The following is a 5752-nucleotide window of genomic DNA, read 5'->3' as shown; positions in this document are numbered from 1 at the left end:
TACCAACCAGCTTCCAGCAACATCAGCTGGGTAATAATTGTAATTTCAAGGAAAACAGCTAATCTCATCAACTTGGGCAAAGACTCTTGGAAGCAAACACCATGACAGAATTCAATTATTAAATAAAATAATCATAACATTACTAGTTATGGACACAATTCGTGACCATCTTATTCGTATGGCCATTGATTAGGACTGTTATGAATCCTACAGATTGGAACCTGCCAATGTTGGATTCTCTGAATAGGCTACAAATCCCAGGGCTACCTCATTCTGTGACTCCCCTGAATTCCCTGAAGCTAAGTGAAGTGGCCTGCTGGAAAAGTTGCAGGGCCTTATTCACAGTGAAGCTTGCCAATGAGAGAGTTGAAGAAGATTGCACAGCTCTGCTACCAAAGAAGCAAAGCTTTCTTACCATTGCTTTCATCTTTGAAATGGAGATCTCAAGAAAGAGACAGCTGTTTGTGATGAGAAATATAACAAAGGCCCTTGTCTTGGGCAAAGTAGGGGTGATGAGAGTTCAAAACTATATCACGATGATGCGGGTCCCTTAGATCATCTGGAGAACTTTCTTCTTTTTATTCAGGATGGTCTGTTCTGTTTTTGTTTTTGTTTTTTTTTTGTCTGTTCTGTTTTTTAAAAAAAAGATCTTATTGGGCAGCCCCGGTGGCGCAGCGGTTTAGCGCCGCTTGCAGCCCAGGGCGTGATCCTGGAGACCCTGAATCGAGTCCCACGTCAGGCTCTCTGCATGGAGCCTGCTTCTCCCTCTGCCGGTGTCTCTGCCTCTCTTTCTCTCTCTCTGTCTCTATGAATAAATAAATAGATTTTATTTATTTCTGAGAGACACACACACAGAGAGGCAGAGACATAGGCAGAGGGAGAAGCAGGCTCCATGTAGAGAGCCCAATGTGGGACTCGATCCCGGATCCTGGGATCACGACCTGAGCTAAAGGCAGATGCTCAATGGCTGAGCCACTCAGGCACCCCTGTTCTGGTTGTTTCATGATAACATAAAAGCCTCTGATCATATCCCAAGGAAAGGCTGAATGACATGCAAGCAACTGTTGAAATCCCTATGTTTTCTCAACTTCTGGTGTGGAGGGATAATTCTACTACTTACTAACGATCAGTGTCATCTCTGTCACCAGACAAGTTATTGGATAGAAGTTTGTGCAGAAATAAGCCAGTCAAAAAGAACTCCACAAGATCATTTGATGTTGATAGTTTGTAATTGTTTATTTCATTGAATGAAAAGACTTTTTTCTTTTGCTGTGACAAAAACCTGAATATCCCCACTCTGAACCCCCCTACCTCACCTGTATACCTTCAGACAACTAGAGAAATCAAAGACCCAAGCAACACTCAGATTGACCTACTTGTCCCTAAAGTGCAAGTATACTTAATAAACATAATGATGGAAGTCAAGGGAGAGGATGTGGCCTATTTCATCCCTTTTCATTGGTCTTTAAATAAACATATATGTGTTTACTATCCTTCCACTTTGAACAATTTTTTTCCTATCATTTGCTTTATGGGGGAAATGTAGCTGCGTGAAGCACTTTTTCCTACAAAGTGTGAGCTTGCAGAAAAACACAAATGTCCAATGGTGTATATGTGCGTGTTTACTTGCTGGTTTTTTTCATCTTTATGGAGGTATAATTGACAATTAAATTGTAGCATATTTAAAGTGCACAACATATTTATTTGATATACATATACCTTGTGAATGGAATCTCAATAAAACTAACTCATTCAACAATCACCTCACATAGTGATTTTTTTTGCAAGAATGACAAAGCTTTACTTTTAGCGAATTTCAATGTTACAATACAGTATTATCAGCTACAATCATCATGTGATACATTAGATCATTAGAACTTATTCATTTTATAACTGGAAATTTGTACCCCTTTGCAGCCACTTCCAATTTCCCCCCTTCCCAGCTCCTGGCAACCACCAATTCTACTCTCTTGTTTCTATGAATTTGACTTTTTAAAACTTTTTCTTTCTTTCTTTTTTTTAAAGATCTCACACATGAGTGATACCATGTAGTATTTATCTTTCTCTCTCGGGTTTATTTCGCTTAGCATAATGCCCTCCAGTTTTATTTATTTATTTTTTAATAATAAATTTATTTTTTATTGGTGTTCAATTTGCCAACATACAGAATAACACCCAGTGCTCATCCCGTCAAGTGCCCACCTCAGTGCCCGCCACCCAGTCACCTCCACCCCCCTCCCACCTCCTCTTCCACCACCCTTAGTTCGTTTCCCAGAATTAGGAGTCTCTCATGTTCTGTCTACCTTTCTGATATATCCCACTCATTTTTTCTCCTTTCCCCTTTATTCCCTTTCACTATTATTTATATTCCCCAAATGAATGAGACCATATAATATTTGTTCTTCTCCGATTGACTTATTTCACTCCGCATAATACCCTCCAGTTCCATCCACGTTGAAGCAAATGGTGGGTATTTGTCATTTCTAATGGCTGAGGAATATTCCATCGTATACATAGACCACATCTTCTTTATCCATTCATCTTTCGATGGACACCAAGGCTCCTTCCACAGTTTGGCTATTGTGGACATTGCTGCTATAAGCATCGGGGTGCAGGTGTCCCGGTGTTTCATTGCATCTGTATCTTTGGGGTAAATCCCCAACAGTGCAATTGCTGGGTCGTAGGGCAGGTCTATTTTTAACTCTTTTAGGAACCTCCACACAATTTTCCAGAGTGGCTGTACCATTTCACATTCCCACCAACAGTGCAAGAGGGTTCCCTTTTCTCCACATCCTCTCCAACATTTCTGGTTTCCTGCCTTAATTTTCCCCATTCTCGCTGGTGTGAGGTGGTATCTCATTGTGGTTTTGATTTGTATTTCCCTGATGGCAAGTGATGCAGAGCATTTTCTCATGTGCTTGTTGGCCATGCCTATGTCTTCCTCTGTGAGATTTCTGTTCATGTCTTTTGCCCATTTCATGATTGGATTGTTTGTTTCTTTGCTGTTGAGTTTAATAAGTTCTTTATAGATCTTGGATACTAGCCCTTTATCTGACACGTCATTTGCAAATATCTTCTCCCATTCTGTAGGTTGTCTTTTAGTTCTGTTGACTGTATCCTTTGCTGTGCAAAAGCCCTCCAGTTTTAAATGACAGTATTGTAAATAATAGGATTTGTAAATGACAGGTTTCCTTCTTTTTAAAGACTGAGTAGGGGGAGAGAAAAAAAAAAGACTGAGTAATATTCCATTGTATCTCTACACGTCACGTTTTCTTATCCCTTCAACCATCAACAGGTACTTGTTTCCATACTTTAGCTACTGTAAGTAATGCTGAAATGAATATGGGAAAACAGATACCGCTTCTAGATAATGGTTTCATTTCCTTTGGGTATATACTTGATAAGTAGGATTACTGGATCACATAGTAGTTCTATTTTTAATTTTTTGAGGAGTTTCCATACTGTTTCCCATAGTGGTTGTACCAGTTCACATTCCCACTAAACAGAGCACAAGGGTCCTTTTTTCTCTATAACTCTCCAGCACTTTTTATTTTTTTGTCTTTTTGATAATAGCCACCTTAACAGGTGTGAGGTGGTATCTCACTGTGGTTTGGATTTGTATTTCCCTGATGATGAGTGATGTTGAGCATCTTTTCATGTGTCTGTTGGCCATTTGTACGTCTTTGGAAAAATGTCTATTCAGGTCCTTTGCCAATTTTTAAATTGGGTTATTTGGGGTTTTTTTTGCAATTGGGTTGTATGAGTTCCTTGTATATTTTGGATACTAATCCTTTATCATGTATGTGGCTTGCAAACATTATCTCCCATTCTGTAGGCTGCCTTTTAATTCTGTCGAATGTTTCTTTTGCTGTACAAAAGCTTTTTAGTTTGATGTAGAACCATTTGTTTATTTTTTCTTTTTCTGTCAAATCCAAAAACATCATTTCCAAGACCAATGTCAAGGAGCTTATTCTCCTACGTTTTCCTCTAGGTGTTTTATGGTTTCAGGTCTTATGTTCAAGTCTTTAGTCCATTTTGAGTTGGTTTTTGTGTGTGGTGTAAGAAAAAGGTCCGGTTTCATCCTTTCACATGTAGCTGTCTAGTTTTCCCAACACCATTTACTGAGGAATCTGTCCTTTCCCCATTGCGTGGTTTTAACTCCTTTGTCAAAAAATAATTGACTGGGATCCCTGGGTGGCGCAGCAGTTTGGCGCCTGCCTTTGGCCCAGGGCGCGATCCTGGAGACCCGGGATCGAATCCCACGTCGGGCTCCCGGTGCATGGAGCCTGCTTCTCCCTCTGCCTATGTCTCTGCCTGTCTCTCTCTCTCTCTCTCTCTCTCTCTCTCTCTCTGTGTGTGTGTGTGTGTGACTATCATAAATAAATAAAATTAAAAAAAAAATAATTGACTGTAGATGCATGGGTTTATTTCTGGGCTCTGTAGTCTGTTCCATTGATCTATGTGTCTGTTTTTTTTTTTAATTTTTATTTATTTATGATAGTCACACACACAGAGAGAGAGAGAGAGGCAGAGACATAGGCAGAGGGAGAAGCAGGCTCCATGCACCGGGAGCCCGACGTGGGATTCGATCCCGGGTCTCCAGGATCGCGCCCTGGGCCAAAGGCAGGCGCTAAACCGCTGCGCCACCCAGGGATCCCTATGTGTCTGTTTTTATGCCAGTATCATACAGTTTTGACTAAGAGAGCTTTGTAATACAGTTGGAAATCAGAAAGTGCGATTCTTGCAGCTTTCTTCTTTTTTTTCTAAAAATTGCACTTGATGGGATGAGCACTATATGTGCTCTATATGTTATTCTGTATGTTGGCAAATTGAACACCAATAAAAAATAAATTTATAAAAAAAAGAAAACGAAAAAAATAAAATAAATAAAAATTGCTTTAGCTATTCAGGGTCTTTTGTGGTTTCATACAAATTTGAGGATTATTTGTTCCAGTTCTGTGAAAAATACCATTGGAATTTTGGCAGGAATTACACTGATTCTGTAAGTTGCTTTGGATAGTGTGAGCATTGTAACAATATTATTCTTCCAATCCATGAGCATGGAACGTCTTTACATTTATTTGCATCTTCTTCAATTTCTTTCATCAGCACCTTAGAGTTTTCAGTGTTCAGATCTTTCGCCTCCTTGGTTAAATTCATTCCTATGTATTTTATTCTTGTTGATGCTATCATAAATGGTATTGTCTTATTTTTTTTGCATTTTAGAGTGCTTTATTACTTTTTTATTTCTTAAAAAATATGGAATGCTTCACAAATTTGCATGTCATCCTTGCACAGGGGCCATGCTTATCTTCTCTGTAATGTTCCAATTTTAGTATGTGTGCTGCTGAAGCGAGCACAATAGTATTGTTTTCTTAATTTCTCTTTTTGATAGTTTGTTATTGATGCATAGAAACCCAACTGAGGGGCAACCTGAGTGGTGTAGTTGGTTAGGTGTCTGACTCTTTGTTTCTGCTCAGGTCATGATCTCAGGGTTATAAGATCAAGGCCCACATCACTGGGCTCTGCACTCAGTGGGGTCTGCTGAAGTTTCTCTCTTTCCCTCCCTCTGCCTCTCCCCTTGCTTGTGCACTCTCTCTCTAAAATAAATTAATAAATCTTAAAAAACCACAACTGATTTGTGTATGTTGATCTTGTATCCTGCTACTTTACTAAATTTCTTTATTAGTTCTAACAGTTTTTTGGCTGTAGTCTTTAGGGTTTTCTATGTATAATATCATGTCATCTACAA

The 5752-nt window shown here is 39.2% G+C and overlaps 1 non-coding gene across 1 annotated transcript; it reads right to left on the bottom strand.

Moving 5' to 3' along the window:
• Window positions 1–5253: 5253 nt before the first annotated feature.
• On the bottom strand, window positions 5254–5360 carry LOC140628846 (U6 spliceosomal RNA). Its single transcript, XR_012026780.1, has one exon. It is a non-coding gene; the product is annotated as a U6 spliceosomal RNA (small nuclear RNA).
• Window positions 5361–5752: the final 392 nt, after the last annotated feature.

The sequence above is a fragment of the Canis lupus genome, chromosome X (assembly GCF_048164855.1).
Source record: "Canis lupus baileyi chromosome X, mCanLup2.hap1, whole genome shotgun sequence".
NCBI lineage: Eukaryota > Metazoa > Chordata > Mammalia > Carnivora > Canidae > Canis > Canis lupus.
Note: the sequence above shows the minus strand (reverse complement) of the source record. Positions and strands in the feature narration are given on the sequence as shown.